This window comes from Dendrobates tinctorius, unplaced genomic scaffold (assembly GCF_039654945.1).
Source record: "Dendrobates tinctorius isolate UK_male_01 unplaced genomic scaffold, ASM3965494v1 ptg000079l, whole genome shotgun sequence".
In the NCBI taxonomy this organism is placed as follows: Eukaryota; Metazoa; Chordata; class Amphibia; order Anura; family Dendrobatidae; genus Dendrobates; species Dendrobates tinctorius.
The window spans coordinates 11134018-11150533 of NW_027361747.1; the positions used below are offsets into that span (position 1 = coordinate 11134018).

Genomic DNA, 16516 nt, shown 5'->3' on the forward strand with positions numbered 1-16516 from the left:
ACTGTTTACTCGTGACATATTGTACTTCATGATAGTAGAAAAATGTAATCAATATGCCTTGTATTTTTGTGTGGGGGGAAAAAAAAAAACAAACAAAAAAAAAAACGAAAATTTTGCAATTTTCAAATTTTTGATTTTGTCCTTAAACCATAGAGTGGTGTCAAACAAAATAGTTAATAAATAACATTTCCCATATGTTTACAGTGGCACAATTTTGAAAACATATTTTTTTTGGTTAGGAAGTTAGAAAGGGTAAAAAGTTCTCATTTTTACAACAAAGTGACACCATTCTAAAAACTGCACCTCCTCAAGGTGCTCAAAACCACATTAAAGAAGTTTATTTTAACCCTTTACGTGCTTCACAGGAACTGAAGCAGTGTGGAAGGAAAAAACGAACAACTTTTTAACAAAAACTTTACTTTAGACTCATTTTTTTTATTTTCACAAGAGTAAGAGGAGAAAATGGACTTCAACATTTGTTGTACAATTTCTCATGAGCATGCAAATACTCCATATATGAGGGGAAACCACCGTTTGGGCACACAGCAGGGCTCAGAAGGGAAGGAGCACCTTTTCACTTTTTGAATGTAAAATTTGAAGGCATAATTAGTGGACACATGTCATGTTTGGAGAGGACCTAATGTGACTAAACAGTGGAAACCCCCCACGAATTACCCCATTTTGGAAACTAGACCCCTCAATAAACTTATCTAGATGTTCCTAGAGCAGTGACAATTTAAAAAAAAAAAAAAAAAAAAAAAATCACTTTTTTTCAGAAAAATTCTCATATAGCCCCAATTTTTTTTATTTTCACAAGAGTAACAGGAGAACATTAACTGCAAAATATGTTGGGCCATTTTTCCTGAGTATGTGGACACCCCATAAGTGGAGGAAAACTACTGTTTGACTGCACAGCAGGGCTCAGAAGGGAAGGAATGACATTTTGCGGGGCAGACTTTTATAAAATGGTCTGCAGGCATATTGTTGCGTTTGAAGAGCCCCTGATGTGCCTAAACAGTGGAAATCCCTCAAAACTGACCCCATTTTGTAAACTAGACCCCCCAAGGAATTTATCTAGATGTGTGATGAGCACCTTGAGCCAACAGGGGCGTCACAGAAAATTATAACGTTCAGTTGTGAAAATAAAAATCAAATTTTTCCACAAAAATGTTATTTTAACCCCAAATGTTTTATTTTCACAATGGTAACAGGAGAAAATGGGCATCAAAATCAGATGTGCAATTTCTCCTGAGTACGTCATATGTGGAGGAAAACTACTGTTTGGGTGCACGGCAGGACTCTGAAGGGAAGGCGTGATGTTTTGGAAGGCAGACTTTGGTGGAATAGTCTGCAGGCGTCTTGGCACATTTGGAGAGCCCCTGATGTGCCTAAACAGTGGAAAACCCCCACACTAGTCACCCTATATTAGAACTGATCTAGTGTTCTCCTGGTATGTGAATTTTTTTTAATGTGGTGGCATACGCGAGTTCTGTAGCGTGCTTTAGGTTGGCTTACGTGAGTTACGTAGTGTACGTCAGGTTGGCAAAAGTGAGTTGTGTAAGTCTGAAATAAATGTATTAGTCCATGGATGAGTGGTAGATTCTGAAAGCCTTTCATACACAGCCCAAGTTTGTCAGGTGTCACATTGATAAATGGTGTCCTTTGTATCCCCCTTCTGTAACACACTTCGCACTTTTTTTGCAACCTTCCTCTCTTTTCAGTTTGAGGGAACTCACTAGAGAAATGTTGCCCTGGTACAACAAAGGCACCTTCAGTTCAGAAAATACTGGGACCCGCTCCTGACTGACTGCCAAATATTAAGGCTGTGTGCACACGGTGCGGTTTCTGCTGCGTTTCCGCAGCAGTTTTGCCGCTGTGGAAACGCAGCAGTTCCGCTGACCAAGTACAGTACAATGAAACCCTATGGGGTTTCAAAAACGCTGTGCTGATGGTGCGGTTTTGCTGCGGTTTACAAACCGCAGCATGTCAATTGTTTGTGCGGTTTCATACCTCTACCATAGTAGAGGTGTGAAACCGCAGGGCAAAACCGCAGACCAAAACGCAGGAAAACCGCAGGTCACTTTACCTGCGTTTCCGCGTGGAAAAAACCGCAGCGGAATCCGCAACGTGTGCACATAGCCTAAGGCCTTGATCACTACTTCCTGGAACTGAAGGAGGGTCTCAGTCTAGCCTGCACATTGTGATACCACGAACACGTTATACATTGCCAACTGTACAATGTGCACGGTCAGCTTCTTGTACCACACCTTGACATTTGGAATGGCACTGTATGGCTGGAGGACTTGATTAGCAAGATCAACTCCCCCCATATCCTAGATCTACCCCAGTACACAGTTTGGTTTGTGGACCGGTGCAGAGGTTGGGGTGCTGCCATCACTATGTATGGTGGTCAAGAAAAGGACATCCTTCTTGCCCTTGTACCTGACCACCAGCACGTCATCGTGACACTGGGCTCAGCTCTCACCCTTTCAGAGCAGCTGCCCAATTAGCGTCTTAAGGAGGCCTCTCTGATTTTTGCGGACAGTACCGCATGCGGGAGGTAGCTTGCGCAGAGAGGAACTTGAACAGTGGGATGCTGGTATAAATGTTATCTACATTGAGATGATAACAGAGATCCAGCAGTGGGTGCACCAAATCCCACTCACTCCCAGGACAGGGGGCATTCAGGGGGTTGAATCCGGGTGTCCTTCCCTTCATAAAGCATAAACTTTTCGGTGGTTCCCTGAAGTACTCTTGCACAGTTTGTACAGCTTAAATCCATACCTGACCCTCTTACTGGGCAGGTATTACCGGAATTTGAGCCACCCTTTGAAATGTATTAGGGCCTCATCCACCCAGATGTTCCTATCGGGAATGTACACCTCAGCAAACTTGTTGCTCAAGTGGTCAATGACCGGGCAAACTTTGAAAAGTCTGTCAAAGTTGGGATAATCTCGAGGACTTTGTGCATTATCACTGTAATGCAAAAATTTGTGGATGGCCTCAAAGCGTGTCTAGGGCATAGCCATGCAGTAACAGTGGAGTGTTATACAAAATGTCAACACTGCATTATTGCCGAATTTATGGCTTCTGCAATATCCCCACATGAAGAACCAGGCCCCAAGACATTATCATTTCTACAGCATCTACAGGGGTCCAGCTGGCAAATGATCAAGTGGGATAAAAATTGCTGAGAATACAAATTTGCATGCGACACCATGAGATTTACAAAATCCTCAGAAAAAAAGGCTTTCAAAAAGTAAATTTCTGAGAGGCCAGTGGTGTCAAGTTGGATTCCTGATTGCACCATAAAATCCAGAATCTGTGGCTCAATTTTCAGGAGGTGAGATCCATACAGGGTCAGAAACAGTGGGTGCTGGTTCTGTATCTGTCCTAGGGCGTCTGCGTGGCAGTCCGGTATCACTAGAGGAGGAGGAAAAATAAAGGAACGTGGGATCCTCTCCCTCACTGTCAGTGTCAAAGGCAAGGAAATTGTATTCCTACTCTGCTGAATACTGGGCTTGGGACAAGCAGGACAGCATTTTTTCACGTATGCGGTGTTTCTGTGTGCACCAAATTTTATTTAGGTGTGTTTGGGTCATTGCTTGGTGTAAACCTTTTTTTTTTACTTAGAAGAGAAAAACAGAATATAGAAACAAAAATATAAAAATTTGGTAAAAGAAACAAACTTACTAAATGGACGTCAGTAAAAAATAAATTACTAAACGTCCGCAATGGACACTAAATCTGACTCAGTTCAGTAACCAATACTGTATTAGTCGTCGATTACTACAGTATATTTTTACTGTCCCTAATCTAAATATTTTAAATTCTTTTTTTGACTCGGGGGGGAAGCAACAACCGGAGGCAGATCACTGATGTGTTTCAGCGATCAGCGCTCAACAGCTGTAGAACACATGGACGGATGTGGTACAAAAAGGGGACAAAAAAAAGGAGACAGGAAAAGAAAGTCTTTGCCAAAAGCGAGCACAGATGCAGTGGTGTGCGCCTGATCAGCGGTTTGGCGGCTGTAGGATGCACACACTTTCGACAAAAAAAGTCTGGGAAAATAGTGAGCATGAGTGCAGATCAGCGCTCGGTGGCTGCAGGATGCACGCAAGCAGGTGGTGCAAAGGGGTGAGTGGGAAATAGACAGGGACAAAAAAAAGGTGTACCAAACAGCAAGCACGGACGATGATCACCGAGTTGGGTCACTTATCAGAGCTCAGTGACTGCAGGACACACAAAAAAGAAAAAAAAATACTTGAAACTGAAAACACCATGATTGGCTGTTCAGAATTGAACAGCCATTTACAGCGATCACAGTAGCGGAGGGAGGGCGTCGCCACCTCGCAGGACGATGACTCCACGTGCCCGACTGTGAGAAAGAGCAGGCACTATCATGCAATCATTATGCACTTAGTCACGGTGATTGCATGAATGACATAACGTATACATACTGCATTGGTCTGGAAGTCCTTCCCTGCCATGACGCATATATATTGCAAATGTCGTGAAGGGGGTTAAAGATACAAATTTGACATATGTGTAAAATGGGAAAAAAATGGCCATCATCTGCACAAGCCTAATAAAGCAGGTCTAAAAAGAAGCCATCACTGAAAGAAAAAATAGAATAGATACATATCACCTATGGGGCAGCAGCTTACATGCAGTTTATGAACCCCTATGGTTACATTGCTTTATGCAGACTCTGTAATAATAACTTTACTTTCTGTCCTTTCACCCCTAAGGCCTGTTTCATACCTCCGTCGTCGACGGTCAGCTGAAATCCGCCAAAGGATGATAGAAACTGATCCGTCTCCGTTTAGTGATGTCGGATGACATCGGACCACGTAGGAGAACGGATCCGTGGAGCGGCGTGATTTAAAGGGACCGCGGTCGTCACGGCGGCTGGTGGGAGGTCGGTGGTGAGATCGGCGACCGCGATCTCGTGGGAGGTCGGTGGTGAGATCGGCGGCCGCGATCTCGCAAGAGGTCGGTGGTGACGATCTTGCGGGAGGTCGGTGGTGAGATCGGCGGTCGCGATCTTGCGGGTCGGAGGTGAGATCGGCATCGCGGGAGGTCAGTGGGGAGATGTCGTGGGAGAGGTGACATCGCGGGAGGTCGGAGGGGGACATCGGCGGCCGCAAAATCGGAGAGAGAGAGAGAATGGTATTATATGGTTAAAAGAGCTCCCGGCCGGGCATGCGCAGCTACAAATAGCGGTCCGCCAAGCCAGAAAAAGTTGCAGGGTCCGTTTCATCCGCCTGGGAGCTGCTAAAATCTTGGCGGATCCGTCAAAAAGCGGGTGAGATGGACAACCATCAGTCACAATCCGCCACTAATGTTAGTCTATGGAGGAAAAAAACGGATCCGCACCTTTTTGGCGGATCCGTTTTTTTTTTAAATTGGCGGATTTTGACTGATGACAAAAACGGAAGTGTGAAACAGGCCTAAGCTTGTTTTCACCCCCATAACCAGGCCAAATTTTACAATTCTGATCAGTCACTTTATATGGTAATAACTCTGGAATGCTTCAATGGATCCCAGTGATTTTGAAAATGTTTTTTTTTTTCACGATTTCATGATTGTTTTTTACGTTTATGAAAATATCAGGATTTTGGAGAAAACGATGCAATTTTCAAACTTTCATTTTTTATATAATTAAACCAGAGAGTTATGTCACATAAAATAGTTTATAAATATTATTTCAAACATTTCTCCTTTACATCAGCATCATTTCTGAATCATAACTTTTTTTGTTAGAAGGGTTAAAAATTAATCATCAATTTCTCATTTTCCAACAAAATTTACAAAACCGTTGTTGTTAGGGATCACATTACATTTGAAGTGACGTTGACAGGCGTACAGTGGGTCTGGAAAGTATTCAGACCCCTTTAAATTTTTCACTCTTTGTTTCATTGCAGCCATTAGGTAAATTCAAAAAAGTTCATTTTTTTCTCATAAATGTACATTCTGCACCCCATCTTTACTGAAAAAAAAAAAACAAATACAGAAATTTTGCAAATTTATTAAAAGAGAAAAACTGTAATATCACATGGTCATAAGTATTCAAACCCTTTGCTCAGACACTCATATTTAAGTCACATGCTGTCCATTTCCTTGTGATCCTCCTTGAGATGGTTCTACTCCTTCATTGGAGTCCAGCTGTGTTTACTTAAACTGATAGGACTTGATTTGGAAAGGCACACACCTGTCTATATAAGACCTCACAGTGCATGTCAGACCAAATGAGAATCATGAGGTCAAATGAAATGGCCAAGGAGCTCAGAGACAGAATTGTGGCAAGGCACAGATCCGGCCAAGGTTACAAAAGAATTTCTGCAGTACTCAAGGTTCCTTAGAGCACAGTGGCCTCCATAATCCTTAAATGGAAGAAGTTTGGGACCACCAGAAGTCTTCCTAGTCCTGGCTGTCCAGGCAAACTGAGCAATCATGGGAGACGAGCCTTGATGAGAGAGGTGAAGAAGAACCCCAAGATCACTGTGGCTGAGCTCCACAGATGCAGTAGGGAGATGGGAGAAAGTTCCACAAAGTCAACTATCACTGCAGCCCTCCACCAGTCAGGACTTTATGGCAGAGTGGCCAGACGGATGCCTCTTCTGAGTGCGAGACATACTGTATGAAAGCCGGATAGCGTTTGCTAAAAAACACATGACAAACTCCCAGACTATGAGAAATAAGATTCTCTGGTCTGATGAGACAAAGAAAGAACTTTTTGGTGATAATTCTAAGCTGCATGTGTGGAGAAAACCAGGTACTGCTCATCACCTACCCAATACAATCCCAACAGTGAAACATGGTGGTGGCAGCATCATGCTATGGGTTTTTTTTCAGCTGCAGGGAAAGGATGACTGGTTGCAATTGAAGGAAACATGAATGCGGCCAAGTACAGAGGTATCCCGGATGAAAACCTCTTCCAGAGTGCTCTGGACCTCAGACTTGGCCGAAGGTTCACCTTCCAACAAGAAAATGACTCTAAGCACACAGCTAAAATAACAAAGGAGTGGCTTCAGAACAACTCTGTGACCATTCTTGACTGGCCCAGCCACAGCCCTAACCTAAACCCAATTGAGCATCTCTGGAGAGACCTGAAAATGGCTGTCCACCAACGTTCACCATCCAACCTGATGGAACTGGAGAGAAAAACTTGTTGCATCGTTCCCAAGAAGACTCATGGCTGTACTAGCTCAAAAGGGTGTTTCTACTCAATACTGAGCTAAGGGTCTGAATACTTATGATCATGTGATATTTCGTTTTTTCTTTTTTTAATAAATTTGCAAAAATGTCTAGTCAAGTTGGGGTGCAGAGTGATCAGTTTACCAAATGGCTGCAATGAAACAAAGAGTGAAAAATTTAAAGGGGTCTGAACACTTTCCGAACCCACTGTATATGACAGAAAATACCCTAAAGTGACACCATTCTAAAAACTGCAACCCTCAAGGTACTCAAAACCACATTCAAGTTTACTAACCCCTAAGGTGCTTCACAGGAATTAAAGCAATGTTCATTTAGCCTCAAATTTTGCATTTTTTTTACAAAGATAACAGGGGAAAAAATTAAAAGTAGAATTTGTTGTGCAATTTCTCCTAAGTAAACCGATACCCCATATGTGGTGGAAAACTACGGTCAGGTTTCATGGCAGGGCTTGGAAGCCTTTGGAGCGCTGGAATAATTGGTTGGGATAATTAGCGGACGCAATATCAGGTTTGCAGAGCCCCTGATGTGCTTAAACCAGGGCTGTGGAGTCGGTAAACCAAACCTGCGACTCCGACTCCTCAATTTCCCTTACACCGACTCCGACTCCAACTCCGACTCCACGACTCCGACTCCCACACATATTGCTTATATTTAAGTGAAAAATTTATTGTAGTACAATGTGAACCTCAGACATTTAATCATTTTTATGATCCAATAATCAAGATATTTAGATAGAACAGAATATATATTGGTGTACTACCCGGTTTTCATTCTTTTTGGTACAGATACGATATGGATAGACAGATATGGATAGATAGAACAGATTTCTAATCTGCTTTTGCTATTGAGTAACATTATCTATGAGCTCAAAAACCTTTCAGGTGATGCAGTTTTTTAAAAAGATGATCAACTTTTGCAGCTGAAAAACGTATCCTCAAAAAACACAGGAAAAACGCTGTGTGTGAATGTAGCCTTAGATCAGGAATAGAACAGCCATTTATAGGACATTTCATAACTTTCCCAAACTACTATGAAAAAATATTCAGCACATCCTGCATTGAATTACTGTACCCAATTTATTATATATTTTAGGAGTCGGAGTCGGTCCATTTTATACCGACTCCAACTCCACCAAAATGAGCACCGACTCCGACTCCACGACTCCGACTCCACAGCCCTGGCTTAAACAGTGGAAACCGACCCACAAGTGACCCCATTTTGGATACTATATAATTCAAGGAATTTATCTAGAGGTGTGGTGAGCACCTTGAACCACAGAATAAATTTTTCCCCCCAAAATGTTGCTTTAGCCCCAAATATTTAATTTTCACAAGGGTAATAGAAAACTACTTTTGAGGCACAGTGGAAAGGGTGCCATGTCACACTCGCACAGTCCCTGAAGTCCCAGAACAGAAGATCCCCCCATAAGTGACCCGATTTTACAAACTACACCTCTCAATGAATTAATCTAGGGGTGCAGTGATCATGTTGACACCACAGGTGAGTTAAAGAATTTATAACATTGGGCAGTGAAGAAAAAATAACTACATTTTTACCACAAAAAACTTGTTTTAGATTTTAAATTGTCACATGGGGAAATGGGTTAAACTGGCACAGAAATGTGTGTCACAATTTCTGCTGAATATGGCAAGACCCCAAATGTAGCTGAACAGTACTGCTTAGCCACACGGCAAGCCTCGGGAGGGGCAGAGCGCTATTTGACTCTTGGAGAACAAATTATCAGACTAGTTTGTGGACTCCATACACGGAGCTCCTAAGTGCCAGAAGAGCAGAATCCCTCCTCAAGTGACCCCATTTTGGAAATTACACCCCTTTGGGAATTTATCTACAGATGTAGTGACGATTTTGATTCCATGTGTGTTTTCCAGAAACAAGCTACAGGGAATGTTGCTGAGTGAAAAATGCAAAACTGCCGTTGTGCCCAGCTTGTGCTGAGAAACGCACCAGTAATTTAGGTAGGCTCTCATCGCTAGAGAAATGCCAAACGTGGATGCTAAATGTGGTATAGGCACACTGAGGCTCAGAAGGGAGGGAGCTTTTGGATTTAGGAGTGCAGAATTTGCTGGCTTTTCCAGAGCCTTTGTGGTACTAGTAACATGGAAGCACCAGGCTATATTTCTTATAACAGACCTGAGTGGGGACTTGCTGTTTTTGTGAACTGAGTTTAAGCTTTTATTGCAAACATTTTACATAACATTCATGATAAGTTATCTGGCGCTCTACGCTGACCACTTACATTGGGGTTTTCATCTAAATCTGAGTGACATGATGCAGATGGAACCCCCAAGGTATTCACTCACTATGAGGCAGTGGAGTTACTCTGGACTCCGTCTGGCCTCTGTTCAGCGTTGTCCTTATTTTCAGAGGTGAACATGACTGTGGTCAACCACGCTTTTATGCATGCTTAAAAAGACGGACACCACCAGACCACAGGTCAGACGGCATCCACAGTGCCTCCATCATTATAGGAAAACTTCCGTTGAAAGTTCAGTTTGAATTACGTATTTCAGAGATTTACACGTAAACCCCGATGTAAGCGCTCAGCGTATTGCACAGGATAAATGTGAGCCTAGCCTTACTGCTATCTTTGGGAGGCAGGATGAACAAATTCACAGCAAGGTGAAGAATTGTTTTTATTTTTTACACCATTGCTTGTGCGGTATAATAGATAGGCAGCACGGTGGCTCAGTGGTTAGCACTGCAGCCTTGCAGCACTGGGGTCCTAGGTTCAAATCCCACTAAAGACAACATCTGCAAGGAGTTTGCGTGGGTTTCCTCAGGGTTCTACGGTTTCCTCCCACATTCTAAAGACATTCTGATAGGAAATTTGGATTGTGAGCGCCAATGGGGACAGCAATGATAATGTATGTAAAACTGTAAAGCGCTGTGGAATACAGTCATATGTTAAAGTTTGGGCACCCCTATTAATATTAACCTTTTTTCTTTATAACAATTTTGGTTTTTGCAACAGCTATTTCAGTTTCATATATCTAATAACTGATGGACTCAGTTATATTTCTGGATTCAAATGAGGTTTATTGTACTAACAGAAAATGTGCAATCTGCATTTAAACAAAATTTGACCGGTGCAAAAGTATGGGCACCCTTATCATTAACTTTATTTGAACACTCCTAACTACTTTTTACTGACTTCCTGAAGCACTAAATTGGTTTTGTAACCTCATTGAGCTTTGAACTTCATAGCCAGGTGTATCAAATCATGAGAAAAGGTATTTAATGTGGCCACTTGCAAGTAGTTCTCCTATTTGATTCTCCTATGAAGAGTGGCATCATGGGCTCCTCAAAACTACTATCAAATGATCTGAAAGCAAAGATTATTCAACATAGCTTTTCAGGGGAAGGATACAAAAAGTTGTCTCAGATTTAACCTGTCAGTTTCCACTGTGAGGAACATAGTAAGGAAATGGAAGAACACAGGTACAGTTCTTGTTAAGCCCAGAAGTGCCAGGCCAAGAAAAATATAAGAAAGGCAGAGAAGAAGAATGGTGAGAACAGTCAAGGACAATCCACAGACCACCTCCAAAGACCTGCAGCATCATCTTGCTGCAGATGGTGTCACTGTGCATCGGTCAACAATACAGCGCACTTTGCACAGGGAGAAGCTGTATGGGAGAGTGATGCGAAAGAAGCCGTTTCTGCAAGCACGCCACAAACAGAGTCGCCTGAGGTATGCAAAAGCACATATGGACAAGCCAGTTACATTTTGGAAGAAGGTCCTGTGGACTGATGAAACAAAGATTGAGTTGTTTGGTCATACAAAAAAGCGTTATGCATGGAGGCTAAAAAACACAGCATTCCAAGAAAAACACTTGCTACCCACAGTAAAATTTGGTGGAGGTTCCATAATGCTTTGGGGCTGTGTGGCCAATGCCAGCACCGGGATTCTTGTTAAAGTTGAGGGTCGCATGGATTCAACTCAGTATCAGCAGATTCTTGACAATAATGTGCAAGAATCAGTGACGAAGTTGAAGTTACGCAGGGAATGGATATTTCAGCAAGACAATGATCCAAAACACCGCTCCAAATCTACTCAGGCATTCATGCAGAGGAACAATTACAATGTTCTGGAATGGCCATCCCAGTCCCCAGACATGAATATCATTGAACATCTGTGGGATGATTTGAAGCGGGCTGTCCATGCTCGGCGACCATCAAACTTAACTGAACTGGAATTGTTTTGTAAACAGGAATGATCACAAATACCTTCATCCAGGATCCAAGAACTCATTAAAAGCTACAGGAAGCGACTAGAGGCTGTTATTTTTGCAAAAGGAGGATCTATGAAATATTAATGTCACTTTTATGTTGAGTTGCCCATATTTTTGCACTGGTCAAATTTTGTTTAAATGCAGATTGCACATTTTCTGTTAGTACAATAAACCTCATTTGAATCCAGAAATTTAACTGAGTACATCAGTTATTAAATCTATGAAACTGAAATAGCTGTTGCAAAAATCAAAATTGTTATAAAGAAAAAAGGTTAACATTAATAGGGGTGCCCAAACTTTAACATATGACTGTATGTTGGCACTGTATAAAAATAAAGATTATAAAGATTATTAGACTAATTTATTCTTCGGGTCGGTGTGATTACAGCAATACCAGATTTATATACCGTATTTTCCGCTTTGTAAGACGCACTTTTTTTCCCCTAAACTTGGGGGGAAAATGGGGGTGTGTCTTACAAAGAGGATATACCTTACAGGGTGAAGGCCGCAGGGGTGTCCGGGTGTCCGTCGGCGCTGTGGGTGTCTCCGGGTGCCCAGCCGTGTCTCCGGTTCCCATCCCGGGGCTCTGTCGACATTTTGCGACAGGCCAGAGCCCCGGGGCTCCCTCTCGCTTCCCTCTGTATTGGCTGGCTCCGTTAATATGGTGATCACCATCAGCGCATTGCCTGAGCCAGCCGATACAGAGGGAACCGAGAGGGAGCCCCGGGGCTCTGGCCTGTCGCAAAATGTCGGCAGAGCCCCGGGATGAGAACCGGAGACACCGCTGGGCACGTGGAGACACCCACAGCGCCGACGGACACGCGGAGACACCCGGACACCCCTGCGGCCTACACCCGGTAAATGTCGGCAGAGCTCCGGGCTGCTGCACAGACCCCCCTGGCAGCAGCATGAGCCCCCCCTGGTAGCAGCACAAGCCCCCCTGGTAGCAGCACAAGCCCCCCTGGCAGCGCGCTGCACATCGGAGCACCCTCTCATCCCTTCCTGCGGCCAGCAGTATCACCCCACTCCTGCCTCCTCCAGCAGCGACCCTGGGACCCCGCTTCACCGCAGCCACCACCCCCGGTAAGCAATAACACACCTGGATTATAAGAGGCACCACCATTTTATTAAAAAAAGTTTTTTTCCTATTTTTCTCCTCAAAATTTGTGGTGCGTCTTATAATCCGGAGCGTCTTATAAAGCGAAAAACACAGTATATAGTTTTTTTATACTTGACTGATGTCACACACAAACAGCAACTGAAACCACTTTTTTTTGCAAAATGAAGTTTCTGCATTGCCATATTTTGATAGCTATAATATTTTTATATTTCAGCGTACAGTCATGTGACGACTTGTTTTTTGCGGGACGAGTTGTCGTTTTTATTGGTACCATTTTCAGGAACATGACATTTTTTGATTGCTTCCTATTCCGATTTTAGAGGAACAGAATGAATGAAAACCAGCAAGTGAGGAAGTTTTCTTTATGCCATTCACTGTGTGGTAAAATTGGTAAGGCACCTTTGTTCTTAAGGGTCAGAATGATTACACCACATTTATATGTTTTTGTGTTTTAGCGCTTTTACATAATAAAAACTATTTTATGGAAAAGCAATAGTTTTTGTATCGTTTTATTCTGGGAGCTATAACTATTTTTCCACTGATGGAGATGTTTGGTGGCTTGTTTTTGGGGGACAAGATAATGTTTTCAGTGATATCATTTTTACTTATATTCGACTTTTTGATCACATTTTATTCCACATTTTGTTCATCGTTCTGATGAAAAAGCAGTTTTTTGACACTTTTTTAGTGTTCACTGAAGGAGTTAACCAGTGGGACTGTTTTATAGCTCAGGTCGTTCTGGACATGGCAATATCAAAATATGTGTACTTTATTTTTGTTTTAACATTAAAGGGAATCTGTCACCTATTTTTTCTAATATGAGATGCGGCCACCGCTATCAGGGGATTATTTGCAGAGTACTGCAGTGCGCAGGCCAAAGGTCAGAGAGGTCCGGCGTCTGTGCACTGCAGTACTCTGCTCTGTCCTCTACTGGGCAGGGCAGTACGCCTGCACTGGAGCTGTGACGGGAAGCAAACAAGAGGATGTCATCGCTAGAAGATGGGAGGCACCGGACCGCAACACCCATCGGACCCAGGCCGGACCGCCCCCCCACCTCGGTGAATATAATCCAACTCGTTTTTCTTATCTTTCAGGTTGCCGCATCTTATATGCGAAAAAATAGGTGACAGTATCCCTTTAAACACATACTTTTTGAATTAATATTTTTTTTCTTTTTTTTGTGATTTTTTTAAAATATTTTTAGAGTTTAAAAAATATATATATATATTTTTTTACAAGTTTCCCTGCCCTGATCGCTGATCTAATACTCTATAATGCTTTTGCATTGAAGAGCATTAGATCTGTGCATTGCACCCAGGCAGGAAGTGTGTTAGCGCCTGCTCTGAGCTGAAGCTTACAGGCCATCGTCCTTAGGTGATCCAGTGGGCATCTTTCGGCCTGGAGTCACCATGGAGACAATCAGCACAACTCTCCCTCTGCGATGCCCGTCAATGTTGCTGTCACCATTGACGATGGCATCAGAGGGGCTAAACGCCCAAAATTGGAGCTAGCACCGATCACGGGGCCAGTGCCAAAGGGTGTCAGCTTTCATATAGCGTTGACGCCCTCTTTTGATCGAGCCGGGAGTGAACCCACACAATCGTCATGTCGTACATGTACGCTGGTTTGCGGGATCGCGCCTCCCGCAGTGCCGTACATGTATGGCAGATGTTGTGAAGGGGTTAAAAAAGGGTATTCTGATTATATCAGATCATCTTCTAGCCACAGGATAGGTGATAACTGTTAGATTGGTGGGGGTCCAACCACTGAGCCCACCTACGATCGCCAGAATAGCAGACTTATGTCCCTTGCTTGAATCAAGTGGCGGTCGTGCATTTGTGCTGCCAATCCAAAGTTTACGAAAGTGGTGGGAGTAGAGTTGAGTGAGTTTGTTCGGGTTCCCTCATATTGCACGGAGAGCCCAACACACAGGCTCTCCATACATGTGCTGTGACACAGCCGTGACACATGTGGTACCGATCAGCCGATGCGATCCAGGAAGCCGGGTTCCCACTGCAGCTTATACGGTAAGCGCTATAGCTTGCTGAATAAGGAGGGAGCCGAAGATATCCGCTCAACTCCAGGGTGCACCGTCAACACATCTGTATGAGGGCTGGTTTCTGCGTGGGACGAGTTGAAGCTTTGAATGCCACCATTCATTTTATCATTTAATGTACCGTAAAATGGGTAAAAAACATCTAAGTCAGGTGAAATAGTTAAAAGAAAGAGATTCTGCAATTATAAGGTTTCATTTGTAAAGAATGCAGTAAAAATTACCCGGCAACATAATTCTCCAGGTCCGTACGATTATGGCGATAACCTTCTTTACCATAAATGTGTGACCACTAATAACGGTTTAATTTCATCATTTATGGAGTTATGAGGATTTATTTTTCTTCTAATGACGAGCTGCAGTTTTTATTAACATTTTAATACCAGATACTCTGATTGCATTTTTTTTTTTTGGGGGGGGGGGGGGTGAGATACTAATCTGGCATTTAGTATTTAACCACGGGTATAAATCTCATTCATACTGTGTTTTTTCTTACATTCATGTTAAATTAAAAAAGTAACAGGATCATCCTTTGTTTTTACCACCATTTTTCCCCATTGAAATCAAAATGGCTTTTGCATGAAAACCAGTATGGGAATATACTGAACTTGGCGTGTCGTGAGAGCAGCGTAGTAGGGGAGATCTGCCGCTCCTCCGCGGGTACCGGTGATGATCAGGCGCAAAGCTCGCAGCTGCTGAAAGTTGGGGTAACTTTTCCAATGCCCATTCTGTAACTTGTGAGGTGCGGCGTCTCCCAATGAGCGGCCCCACACAGCCTGGCGCTGACTGGTCACTTACAGATGTTCGGTGGCGGTGCCATCGCCCCTTACACATCCTATAGGTTTATGGTGCCATCGCCCCTGACACATCCTATAGGTTTATGGTGCCATCGCCCCTTACACATCCTATAGGTTTATGGTGCCCTCGCCCCTTACACATCCTATAGGTTTATGGTGCCCTCGCCCCTGACACATCCTATAGGTTTATGGTGCCCTCGCCCCTTACACATCCTATAGGTTTATGGTGCCCTCGTCCCTGACACATCCTATAGGTTTATGGTGCCCTAGCCCCTGACACATCCTATAGGTTTATGGTGCCCTCGCCCCTGACACATCCTATAGGTTTATGGTGCCCTCGCCCCTGACACATCCTATAGGTTTATGGTGCCATCGTCCCTGACACATCCTATAGGTTTATGGTGCCATCTCCCCTGACACATCCTATAGGTTTATGGTGCCATCTCCCCTGACACATCCTATAGGTTTATGGTGCCCTAGCCCCTGACTCATCCTATAGGTTTATGGTGCCATCGTCCCTGACACATCCTATAGGTTTATGGTGCCATCGCCCCTTACACCTGACACATCCTATAGGTTTATGGTGCCATCGCCCCTGACACATCCTATAGGTTTATGGTGCCATCTCCCCTGACACATCCTATAGGTTTATGGTGCCCTAGCCCATGACACATCCTATAGGTTTATGGTGCCATCGTCCCTGACACATCCTATAGGTTTATGGTGCCATCGCCCCTTACACCTGACACATCCTATAGGTTTATGGTGCCATCGCCCCTGACACATCCTATAGGGTAATGGTGCCATCGCCCCTGACACATCCTATAGGTTTATGGTGCCATCGTCCCTTACACCTGACACATCCTATAGGTTTATGGTGCCATCGATGCCTGCAGGCGCTGACCTCACTAATGATTGACACGGCGGTGACCTATGGCCCCACACATACACTGGGCACATGTACACAGCTGCATGGGGTAAGCTTGAACGGGCAGTGCCATGTCCAGGACAGTGATGCCCTCCAGCCCCGTCCTCCCCAGCAGGCGCTACTTTCCTATCAGCCTCTCCGCAGCCC

At 43.7% G+C, this 16516-nt stretch overlaps 1 protein-coding gene across 3 annotated transcripts in view; it reads right to left on the bottom strand.

Annotated features, from left to right (window-relative positions):
• The window catches only part of SGCB (sarcoglycan beta), a 50271-nt gene that overhangs the window by 24334 nt on the left and 9421 nt on the right, over positions 1-16516 (bottom strand). The window lies entirely within an intron of this gene.